This window comes from Plectropomus leopardus, chromosome 18 (genome assembly GCF_008729295.1).
Source record: "Plectropomus leopardus isolate mb chromosome 18, YSFRI_Pleo_2.0, whole genome shotgun sequence".
Lineage (NCBI taxonomy): Eukaryota > Metazoa > Chordata > Actinopteri > Perciformes > Serranidae > Plectropomus > Plectropomus leopardus.
The window spans coordinates 23,942,022-23,954,646 of record NC_056480.1 but is presented as its reverse complement, the minus strand read 5'-3'; positions in this window follow the sequence as shown (position 1 = coordinate 23,954,646).

The following is a 12,625-nucleotide window of genomic DNA, read 5'->3' as shown; positions in this document are numbered from 1 at the left end:
TAGAGGGCTGATAGATGAATTACACTGAAAACTTCTAGCCTGCATGCAAACTGCCTTTTTACTGTTGTTTAACGACAGGTTCGTCCGTTTACAGCGCTCACTGTTCTACAAACAGGTCAGAGCTGTTTATCACCAACATTGGTGCCAATTGCTATTGTTTGGGGAGAGACAACACTCCTACACAAGATTCAGATATTTAGGGCACTTTTTGCAGGTGAATCCATTTTAATGACCACAGGAAGCAATGCTACAAGAAAAAAAACAGACACAGCAGAGCTGTTTAAAAACTAATTGTAGATCTCAGCAAAGATATACGTATATGAGCCATATGACAATAGCAATTTTAGCATGCTTGAACCCATCCTTAAATAAAACAGACCTGTTCATTATTAAAACTAGGAATGGACAATTTATTGGCCACACACTGACCAATATTCACCTTGATAACGGTTATCGTCCTATCTGTAGAAAAGATGTCATTCACTGATGGCATTGGCCCATGTTTATCTGTTGTGTCACATCAATTTTGTGCAAGGTAAAAAGCAGGTCTCAAAACTAACACTGCCCTGTCAGCCCGGGGACAATAGAAAACGTGCATGGGATCAACAAAGATCTGCAGGATCTTCAGAACAAAATGACGCAGTAGACTCACTATCAACACCATCATCATCACTTTAGTCAGGAGATGCACACAAATCTTTTCCTGATTATGCTACAGTATTGAGGCAAGCTAAACTATGTATATATATATATATATATATATATATATATATATATATATATATATATATATATATATATATATATATATATATATATATATATATATATACATACGTGTGTGTGTGTGTGTGTGTGTGTATGTGTGTGTATAATAGTTTCTGGTACAGGGAGCTGCAGACATGCAGGCAGCATCACAGAAGAGGAGAGACCTTCTGCTCAGAAGTGGTGAATTTACAGCTCACAGCAAGTTAATATGATGCAGTCTTTGGCTTTTATTTTATATCCAGTGCTGGTAAAAAATGTTGTCGCACATTGCACAAATGTTGTAACTTGATATTAAGTGAATGCCGCTGTCGCTTTGAATGTCCAGTGGAGCCTGCTCATTGTTTAAAACTTCATATGTGAAACAAAAAAAATCATCCAATATTGGTTTTGAACAGTCAAATCCAATGTGTGTGTGTTTGTGTATATATGTTTATATGTGTCATCAATGTTTATGATTGAATTTGTGCTCATTGAAAGACAGTGTAGTTTTTTTTTTATAATCAAGATTCCTTTGTTTCCCTGGCAAAAAAGTGTGAATAAATAACAACAAAATAAACAACAATATTATTTTAAACATTAGTATCGGCCCAGAATTCCACAAGTGGTGCATCCTTTGTTAAAACTATGCCAATAAAAGTCTTTCTGGATTGCTATTTCTAAGGAAACTCTTGTCATGTGTGTAGAATTTAGTCAAGTGCTAAAGTGGGGTGGTGCGTATTCCTATTATGCTGACAAATCAGCATGACTACTGCATGTGTATAAAGCAGAGAAGTGACATGTTCCTCACAGTAAAGTTGCCAGGAGTCAGGTGCCGTATCATGACACAAGGGGAGATGTGTTTCTATTGAAAGATTTCTCCTACATGTGATTATCCAGCCGCATAAAAGGGGTTGGGTCATGCTTTCACTTTCCGCACGAAATAAAAAACATTAATTTGACGGTAGCGTCTCCATTATTGCACTATTCCAAGGCTACTCAGCAGACACACAGCCCTGATAATAATGTTGTTACATGTCTTGAGTTTTCAAGGTGGCACTGCGAAGGTCTCCCTGACACCGGTGTGAAAGTGTATTCATTAGGAGCCGCAGTCAGGCAAGGTTACAGAAATGTGAAAGAGCTCTGTGAACACTGTGTGGAAATAGTTTGTCTGTAGGGTCAGGCCGGTGTTAGGCTGTCTCCTTCACTCCTCCTGGAAACTGATGAAGTACTGAAGTGATCCTCAGAGCACTTTGAAGATGTGTGGGGAATGACTAAGGTTTTATTTCTTCAAAAAATGACTACTGTGAAGTGAAGCTGGACTTTCTGATCTTGGATACTTGTGAATTCCTACTTAATATACCTAAATTTATGCGAAGGTATGTCAACATAAGGTTATATTAAAGATTTAAGATTACATCAAAGATTTTTTCCACTTGGTAAACTCTATCAAGTGCCCACAGTCTCTCTCTCTCTTTATCCTGGAACAAATAACAAGGAATATACAGACAGAATTTGCTACCTCACATTAGTTCATACACAGAGACAAAATCCTGCAAATATTCCTTCCTAGTCTCCTTTCACTTGCATGTGTAATTTAGTAGGTCTTTAGTCAAAAAGATGACAGGTACCTGGGTTTATCTGTTAGTATTTCACTTCTCACCCTTTTTTGCCCCTTGGAGGGGTTTACTTTCAATTTTACTCCGGGGATTTTGTGTCAAACTCTCAAGCTCTCTAAAGCTGTTCTCACGTTTTACTTGTGCTGGCTAACAGTAATAAGAAGACATACAACACACGTGAATTGTCACCAACAGAGATCTGGTTATTTTGCAGGGACCAACCATTGCCATCATTAGAGTCAAGATGTTTTTGTGATTTTTTTGTTTTGTTTTTTTAGCTTGGCTAAAAATATCAGCATCCTGCTGTGCACTTGACAGGAAGTGATGAAGAAAGACCCCACTGTGTTCAAGGTTATTTAGCATAATAGCATAATAGAATATGTCTTCTGGCAGTTTATAATGTTATACTATTATCATTAAGCCCTTTTCCAAAATCAAACTGCTTCCTTGCAGCCTTGTACCAAATGTTAAGTGGCCTGGTACCAGTTTGTGGTCCAGGGATATGAAATTAACCAATAAACTAAAAACAAAGTGTTCTTTTATTTGTGTGTCTAACAGAGAGCTGTTGGCCTGACAACTCATCTTCAAGGAGCTATTCATAAAATACTTGTTTGTGCCAGTTAGGAATGGCGCCATTTTTTATACAAGTTTTCAATAACTGGAGTGGCAGGGAAGCTTGTTAGAAGGCTCCACCTGTGGCCACAGGAGTGTGATTATAATGTACATCCCAAGAGTTTTCTGCCAGGCCACCCAACAGGAAGCAGGAGTGTCTGCTCCACCTCTCCTGTCCTGGCTGCTGAGCAGCAGGTGGTCTGCTACATCACCATGACACAAAGTCTCACACACCCACTGGTCACTTCCAAGTGCTAAAACTAAACTCAGGAGGAGTTTGGTCACTCATGACAAGACCAATGCTGTTGCACAAAAGAGCAGTGGTTTGCACAAAGTTATGACTCATTAGGAAAGTTGCTAAACCAACAACTTTGCCATGTGACTGTTATCGAGCACATTAACTTGGAGAGATATATTCTCCCTTTTTACCAACTTTTTACTGAGCAAAATAAAATGAAGAAAATAGAGGCCAACTGCTGAGTTACAGTTAGCTGGCTAGCTGTAGCAGTTCATTACCTAGCCCTGTGAGTAGTCATTATATTACCAGCTTCCGGCCCAACGTGATCTCACAGAAATACATGAATTGACCATGAACTCTTTACAGTGACACTGCATTATGTGGTGGCAGCACAGTTGGTTTTAAACACCAAAACTACGTGGTTAGGTTTTAAAAAAGATTGTGTTGTGATTAAAATAACTATGTTTGTTACATACCGGATGTGAATCTTACATAAGTACGTCGTGTAACATGACGCATCTACATAAAGGACATAAGTTAAGTTAAAAGAAGTCAGTAATTGAACACTATTAATTAAACATGAACAGCAGTCTCCTGGGTAAAAGTCCTGTGTTTGTTTGACCCATCCGCCACCCCAACCTCCTCCTCCGCACATACACTTTCTTACTCTTTGTCGTAACATTAACCACCACCCACTGATTAACATTGCTGAACCAGGTAATTCATGTGTCTACCACGACAAACGTTTCCAACTGACTTTCCATTGGCACTGTTTCCATAATGCCAGCTCGTAAAATTAACACATCACATGCCACAACCATGTAAAGCGTTCTTAACAGTCATGGTCATGTTTCTGTATTGTGATCAAATCGAATCAGGCATCTGCAACACTGCTATGGAGAAAGAAGGAGGGCCATCCAATATGCGACCCCACTTACTGTAGGAAATATATTGTACGTTTTTCACCTCATATTTATGTCCAGAGATGGGAAATTGAAATTATTTAAGGGTAATAAAAATTCAAATATATGTTCCAACTGAATGTGTATTCATGCATTTATTGCTGTATGTGTGATGATAGTCTTTGTCACCACACCTAAGAGGGCTGTGGTGATATGTAAGAAGTACGCTTATTATATTTGGTACCCCTAAAAATACAATGTGGCCGCAGCCTGGTCCACCCTTTTGAAATAGTATAGAACTGCCACATTAAGTCACAAGTCATTTTTTACCATAACATATGGAAAATGCACTACCTGTTGAGGAGGGGTCCCGTCAACCGGGACTACGGGAGGCCGTAGTTGTCAACAGCAGTCCAATGATAACCTGCTGTCCTTTGAATGAGTCCTGAAAGACAAAAGAGAGGCACATGTTAAGAATATAAAAGGCTAAGGTAAGTCCCAGGCCAAATCTTTCCTTAAATCACTTTCTAGTTTATTCAGTTTATCACATTATAGTTGGTGTGGCTCAATGTGTCCAGGGACATTCAGAAACAGGATTAATTATAGATTTGCATTACAGATGCAAACTGAGTTGTAACAAGTGGTGATATTATTTTATGAACAGTTTTTCTTTACAGCTGTTAACAGCCAGTCTCTAGGGAAGCAAATAACTTAAAGGGTACACGATTCTTAATATGTGTTTTTAAAGGCAAGGTGGGGAACCTGTACTTTGTTAAAATAATGCGGGGAACAATGTGGTGGAACTGATTAGGTGACAGACTTAATTACCCACATCTAAAATCACACTGGAATACTGTGGGAAACCTGGAGCCTTTTGTCGATGTAATTGGATGCTTAAAGAGTCATGCTTTTAAAGTTTAGTCTGTGACAGCAATTTTCGTGTTGCAATTGCAGTCAATTTTTACAGTGCCTGTCATAGTAGTTGTACTTCTACACCGAGTTATTTCATATTTCATATTTATCAAGCAGCCAATGTGTCAAATAATCTTTCTGACTCCGGTGTTTGTAATTACCAATACTTTGAAAGATTGCCCCCTGTGGGTTTATGTCATCAATCAATTTAAGTAATAGCTTCAGCTTTGAACATAAGAGGCAGATGAGATATGCAAACTTGTGTTAGCACGTCTAATAACTTCTAGGGCAAAAAAGAAGTCTTATCTCAAAGTCACTCCAGGTGGTATTTTCACATGTCCCTATGTAAAAATAGGACACACAGAACAAAGCTGGAACAGGTGCATCTTTGACCCACCAAATTTATTTTCATATTCATAACCTTGGAGCATGAAAGATTCTTTAGAAGAAAAGCCTGAAATGGAGAAATCCAGAATTAATTAAAGAATCAAAGATACTGTATGCTTGTGAGAACATTCAAAGTTGTTACAGAGACCTTGCCCCCCCATTTTCATCTTATCAAAGGGCATAAAATAACTTATTGATTGTTTTGTGACACTGCTGCAAACTCTGAAGCTATTGGCACAGCAATGAGGTGTATGATCAGTGGTTCAGTTTGGATTATTGATACACGCAAGTTAGGATCATGTTTCACAATCTGAACCAGCAGGTCTGAGGGGCTGGGTGTGTGTGCCGGAAAGTGATTATACAATCATGGCTGGCCAAACAATCACTAAAACATGCGAGAGTACAATCTGTCAGATATGTTATGAAGATCATAAAGGTGCAGAGCAGTTTCGCAGAGTTGTTTAAGTCCTTTGAATTACCTTTGTATGAAAATGTGCTGTATAAATAAACTTGCCTAATGAGCTTTGCTAATATCAACATCACACTGGGTGTTTGGGACCAGTATGTTGGACAAACAAAGCAGCTGTAGACATTGCTCCATAGAGCTGTCACGACTGTGGTTGAGCGGAAGCTCAGGGATTCTACCTGCTGCTGCTTCAATGCTGCTTCGACTCCAGTGCCTTCCTACACTGAGAAACCTATTGTGGAAGTAAGGTCAGTCTTTTGATGCTATTGAGCTCAAAGAAAGTGTACGGGCAAACACTTTCACAGCACATCAAGATGCACTGTACCTATTGGGGTGGGGCATAATTAATCGAGTTTTCTATTCGGATGCTACCATCTGTTCAAAATATAGAGTATTGGCCGCCTCCAATGTGACCTTGCCCTTCCATTTGAGAAGTAGTTGGTGAGAGTTCACCTGCACATACAAACACACATTAACTGTTAGCCTCACACAGCTAACGTAACCTAATTATAATATAATAATATAATAATATAACCTAATGGTTATTATTATTTGTTTGGGTGTTGGTGTGAGTTTGTTTGGACCATTAAAAGGTTGTTTTCCGATGTTAGTATCCACTGCTGTTTAGCTCACGCTAACTAGACAGACACTGAACTGATTGGAACTTGTAGACATTTCAATCAGACTGATTGGAATGGGCAAACACCCGCTAACTTCTGGTCTTTGACCCGCAAGATGCAATGACACACTGTCACTAATTACCATCCTTCTCCTCCTAAACAGCACTAAAATACCAATCCAAATACATCTACACCAAGTTTTAAAATGAGACTGAATAGGCGATAAGTTGTATAGAGAAGAAACCACTGAAAAGTTTTCAAAGACCTCTGATCCTGCTGCTATCTACTTTTTACCTGTTCTCCAGCCTGTATATGATGTCGCATGGACATACCAACAATGCAAACCACCCACCCACACACACACACAAACACACACAAAAGGTGACAAACAGGCGGACTTGTGTGATGCAGAGGTTCGTTCACAGGGAACTTAGTCTATTGCTGATATTAAGCAGGTTTACCCGTGTTTGAAAAACCCACATACACACACTAATTTTGGTGGGCAAGGGTTATTAGTCACTCTGTAATTTTTTTGTTACGTGTTGCAAGCATCATATTCAGAATGAGTGAACATTTATAAAAAAACTAATAAAGTTCATCAGTTTGAACATAAAATATCTTCTCTTTGTACAGCATTCAACTTAATATAGGTTGAAAAGGATTTGCAAATTATTGCAATCTGTTTTTATTTGATGTCTTAACCCCAACTGTGCCACCGCCACATAATGGGATGTTATGAGGTTGTGGTCATTTCACTTTCTATTTCTATGAAATCACATTGAGTTGGTGAGATATTTCAGTCTGGATCAAAGTGGTGGACCAATCTGAATTGCCATCCCTGGAGCTAGTGTCCTAAAATGCAATCAGAGCTTCATTAATGTTGTTTTTGCTGTTGTTGCTGCTATTTTATGGTAACTTTGATGGTAAAACCTTTTTACCACTGTGTACAGTGTCTGCTATTCCTTCTGCCAGCAACAGAAACACATCATCCTTTACCTCCACATCTTTCTTAGCGCATGAATTAACTCAAGGTAAGTTTTTTTGGTTTTGTTTTGTTTTGTTTTTTTACCATTAGTTGATTACTCAGGAGTATGCATGGTGTGGCGTTTTCCCTGAAACTAATGCTATATGACTTTTGAAATGTCATTAATTAGTGTTTTGCATTGTTGCAATATTTGTATTTGGTTATGCAGTCAGTTGCTTATAAAAGTTTGGGCCAAAGTTCAATAAGAAGGAGCTACGGGGGCAAAAAAAGTTATTTTCTTTTCTGGTTTGTGTTTCATCTTACTCTAAACAAACAAAAACTGAATAAACTATTAAAAAAGACTGAGGGTGCAGAGCCAGGCGATAACTCTCTGTTGGCTTGTCACAATGACTGATCCCTTTCACAGTACATAGTTATTTGATCTGTTGTTAATATAACAGTATTGATTAGAGCAGCTTTGTCTGTTAGAATATATTTTATGATGTGGTGCCAACATCAAAATGCCGATTAAACTGTCACTGCAATTATCCCATAATAACTGAGGTACAAGTTTAAAGTAAGAAAGACAGGTTTACCTTGTCCAAGTTCCAAGTTTTTTGTGTGTTCAACTGTAAGAGAAAAATGTTTGACCACAGCTGTTGTTGAAGGCTTGTGCTGAGCTGAGTGCTTTTCAGACGGTTGAGGCATTGTGTTAATGTCTTGTTGAGCTGTTTCTTGGTAATAGATTATAAAGTGAAGGACGGAGGTGGTTGTTCTGGGACTGAAAGTAAAGCTTGATGGCCAAATAATTAGTGTAATTAAAGAAGGTCAAGACATTAGCCTGCAGTGGTAAAGCAACACACAGTGAATCCAGGGAAGTAGGTGGGCATGGACCTTACATTCTCCATTGTTAAAGTCTTACTCCTGGTTCAGTGATTTCCTTTAACATGACTTTGGGCATAGGAGTATATGGAGAATGACTGCATGAAGGTATATATCACAGGCAGTGACTGTCTAATCTCAGCTACAACAAGATTAGACCACATCATAATGATGGCCTGATAGCCTGCTATCACTGTGTCAGCTGTAGATAAAGGAAATGGGAGGTGGCAAAGACATATCACACCACTTCACTCAGGACAAAGGAGCTTTCTCGATACAATGCACTTTTGCCATCCTTGTGACAATCTCGCCTCATTACTTACGCCTGAGCTGCAGCAGAGCCAGGCTCCTCACACAGGTTTTGTGGCTGTAAATATGGTGGCAAAATGAAAAGCAAGAGTTTCCGCAATGTACAGACAACACTAAGGTAGACAGCGTAGCCTAGGCACTGGGGGGACATCAATTGGACCAGCCATCATGTAATTTACAAAGATGATGATGTCAAAACTCATGCTACTTAGGCTACATGTTTGAATAATAACTACGGAAGAGTCATATCCAAGGAGAGGTAAGTTTCCACATATGCTATTGTTTCAGAAAACAGTTTTCCACACACAAGCTTTATTATTGCTGTGGTAAAGCCCAGAAAAACATTCTGACGGCATCATGCATTGTTCAGACACATCATATATATAAGTAAGCTGTGAGCAGGGAAGTCAGATTTTACAAGTAATGGTTCCAGTAAAAGCCTGAACAAGAATCTATTGACAATCAAGCCATGATAATGCAATTGCTTTGGGGTTGAGGAACAGGTGAATCCACTTTAAATATAAATGTCGGCTTGCAGTAGGTGTAAAAAAAATCTATGCCCTCTGATAAAAAAAATCATGAAAGAACAGCAGTGAACAGTGTTTAAACCTCTCCCCACTAATAAAACACAGCTGATTACAGTCAGAAAGATAGAAAACAACTAACAGCAGGTTGTCTTTGTGTGACAGGAACAGATGACAAAGAGCACAACAGATCTCCAAAGTTCATTAGCACTTAATACATCAGTACCTAAACTCCACAATTTTACCAACAACACAATCTTCACGGCTTTATTAGATGCCTAAAAACATCGACTATTAAAGCCATGATACTGCCAGAGTAAATGTTGACGTACGTTTATGAACACTACATTACAGTTGTACATTGTGATGTAGTGGATGCATTGAAATTTTACTTTTCTTTTTGTTTCAACAACTCATTGGTTGGATTTATGCACAAAAAGCACTTGGTTATGGTTAGGAACATTGTGCTTTTGCTTTGGCACAATCCTTGCTGGAAATCCATGAGATGTCTCATTGAAAAATAACCCCTTTTTGTCGCACTTTCCCCTGTGGTTTATCGAATGAACACTTGAGGCTGACTCCAAAACAAAACAGATCTCCACAGACCCCCATGTTAAAATGCTCAACTTTACAGCAGAAATTAACATTTTTACAGCCTGATACAAAAAACAGTCTTGGTCTCTACAACAAATTTCAACATCTATGATAACTGTACATGATTATTTAAGGTTGGGCTGCTTGAGTGACAGGTTTTCTGTAAGGTATCCCCACAGTCTGTGACTAAGATCAGAGACCATTGGTCAGATTCTACCTTTGTCTGGCTACAAACCAAGATGGTGATCATTGGAATGGTAAACCTAGTGCTTCGAAACAGCAGTGCACCAACAAATGGGTGAAGCCACAATAGCCATTTCCATTATTTATACAGTCTGTGGTTTAGGCACTTAAATCACTTGATTATTGTAAAGAATAGAACATATTTTGTCTTAAAATATAACTTTTGGTGGTAAAATCTCAACTGAAAACGCATCAATATCTAAGTCTACAACTACATTTCGTGGCATTATCACTGGTGGAAACATAGCTATGGGATTCTAAAAAATGCCCACGCTGCTGGCTAAAAAGCTACTGGGAACACAGAGATGACTTAATAAATGCTTTGTACGCATTTCACAGAGGCAACATTCCATCCACCGCCCCTTCTGGCTTCTTATGACTGCCCATACATTTTGGGAATATTGATATGATACATATGAAACATGCAAATGTAACATATTTGTTGTTTGCAGAATGTACAATGCTGCCATTTTCCTCTGACAACTGCTGGTTCAAAGTGCTCCCTGAGGTTCTTTACATTTATTTTTTACTTTTACTTTACTTTTGAACAAACATTAAAAAATACAAGACTCGAGTGGGTCTCGGCAACTGTCCATGCATGCGTACGGAGGCAGAGCAGCTGTAGTACATGAGTTGGAATCCAGTGAATGTGATGAAATAACTGCTTTTCTAGGACACTGGTGAATCATGGCTCTTTGAGGGCCATGAACCTGTGAAGACACTTGTCAACCTGCTGCTGGTGAATGGACCTTCACAGAAAACAATGGGTGCGGGTGTTTTGATGCACCACTTTACTACCTAGCCTTCCCTATTTAGAATATATAAGCAGCATATTCAGAAGAAATGAATTGTTTATGAAACACTATATTACAGCTGGAAGCACATGTAAGTACTTTTCAAGTGTGTTACTGCTGCAGTTTTCAGCTAGTGGCTGAGTGGTACACAGCTAAATGCACATATTGCTCACAGGCACCTTCTCACTTATGAAATAGTTAATCAGACATAAAAAAATATTACTTTAATTTTCCTGTGAGATCAGAAGAATTGTAATCTGAACAAGCTCTTATATGATATTGTCCAATAACCTCTATGTACATTCCGAGGTACAGCTTGTCCTCAACATTTTTCCCCGAAATGTGTCGAGAAAAACTTGCAAAGAACACCATAAAAACAATATTGGGAAAGGTGCACTTTTATCGCAAGGAGATGTACAAGTCAAGGTTGTGAACATTGTTTTGAATGTTACTATTATTGCCATGTAGCAGGAATGGCAATGGTCTTTTATTTTAGCAGAAATAAACTGTGGCTGTCTAACCAAATGCACTATGTCTCTGAATGTTGTGAATAAAAATATTGTTCCTCCTCTTCATGGTAGTACTTCCTCAATCCTGAAGGGCTGCTGGCTTTATAAACAACACAGCACCAAACAATAAAAGTCATTTAAGAAAGCCTTGGAGTCCTAAAATCTTTTTTGTTGGCTACGTTTGCACCTATCATTCTATAATAACAAAACATCTCATATTAATGGGAATGTTCCAAGCTCTCTTGAAGAACAATTTTGTTGAAGTTTTCTTTGTCATTCAGTATGTTTTGGAGGATTTGTCTGTTATTGTCCTTGCTTCATACATAGATAGAAAGAAAGATAGATAAACGATAAGATAGATAGATAGGACTTTTTTAGATAGTCTTTTCTTTTTTTTGTGTGTGTGTGTGTGTGTGTGTGGGGGGGGGGGGGGGGGGGGGGGGGGGTATTTGATTTCATGTTCACTTCCCTTTTTCATTTTTCCACTGTTTGTTTTTATGATAGATTTATAGTTCTATAAATCTTCTATCATATAATAATTATATTATTGGAACGCATTATATATTATATTATATTTCTTTGTTACCTATCATGGGTCATGTGATGGCTTCCTATTGGTTCCTGTTGTTATACAGATGGGGCCATACCTATATTGTATATGTTTTTAAAGCCCTGCCCAAGACTGGCAGTGGTCAAAACAGGTTGGCTATTTAAATGATTTAGCCACTATAAAAGGTTTTTTAATGAAATTCCACCTTGTTTTCCTTTTAATTAAGGAGTGATTAAGCCTGTCGATGGACAATGCAGGCCAGTCAACCCTCGTATGCAGCGAGCACTTTGTCATATATAAGCAAGCACTTTTGCGAGTCTGAATCAATTTATTTTTTTATCACAAATTAGAAAATGCATGGCAGACCAGGCTAAATCTGGCGGATAAGCCCTAAATAAAAGATCACTGATGTAGAGAGTAAAGGCATTGTAAAGATGCATGCATATATAAAACATCAGTATAGTCAATCACAGACATAAAAGTATAAAAGTCTCTTTTTTGCTCATCAACATGAAAGTAAGACTTATTTCTGACATAAAAGCTCAGTCTTCAGCTTGAACTTCTTCACAAGATGCTGAATGTGAGGTTTAAAAGGAAGAAGATCACGAATTAAGAATCCTATTAAAGATACAGACTTTATCACACTGCCCTAAAAGGTAATGAAACTGCCCATATGCCCATGATCACCATTGCAGCAATTAACCACTTATATGGATCAAAAAGCTTTGTGCAGAATCATTTCTACACAAATGCTGT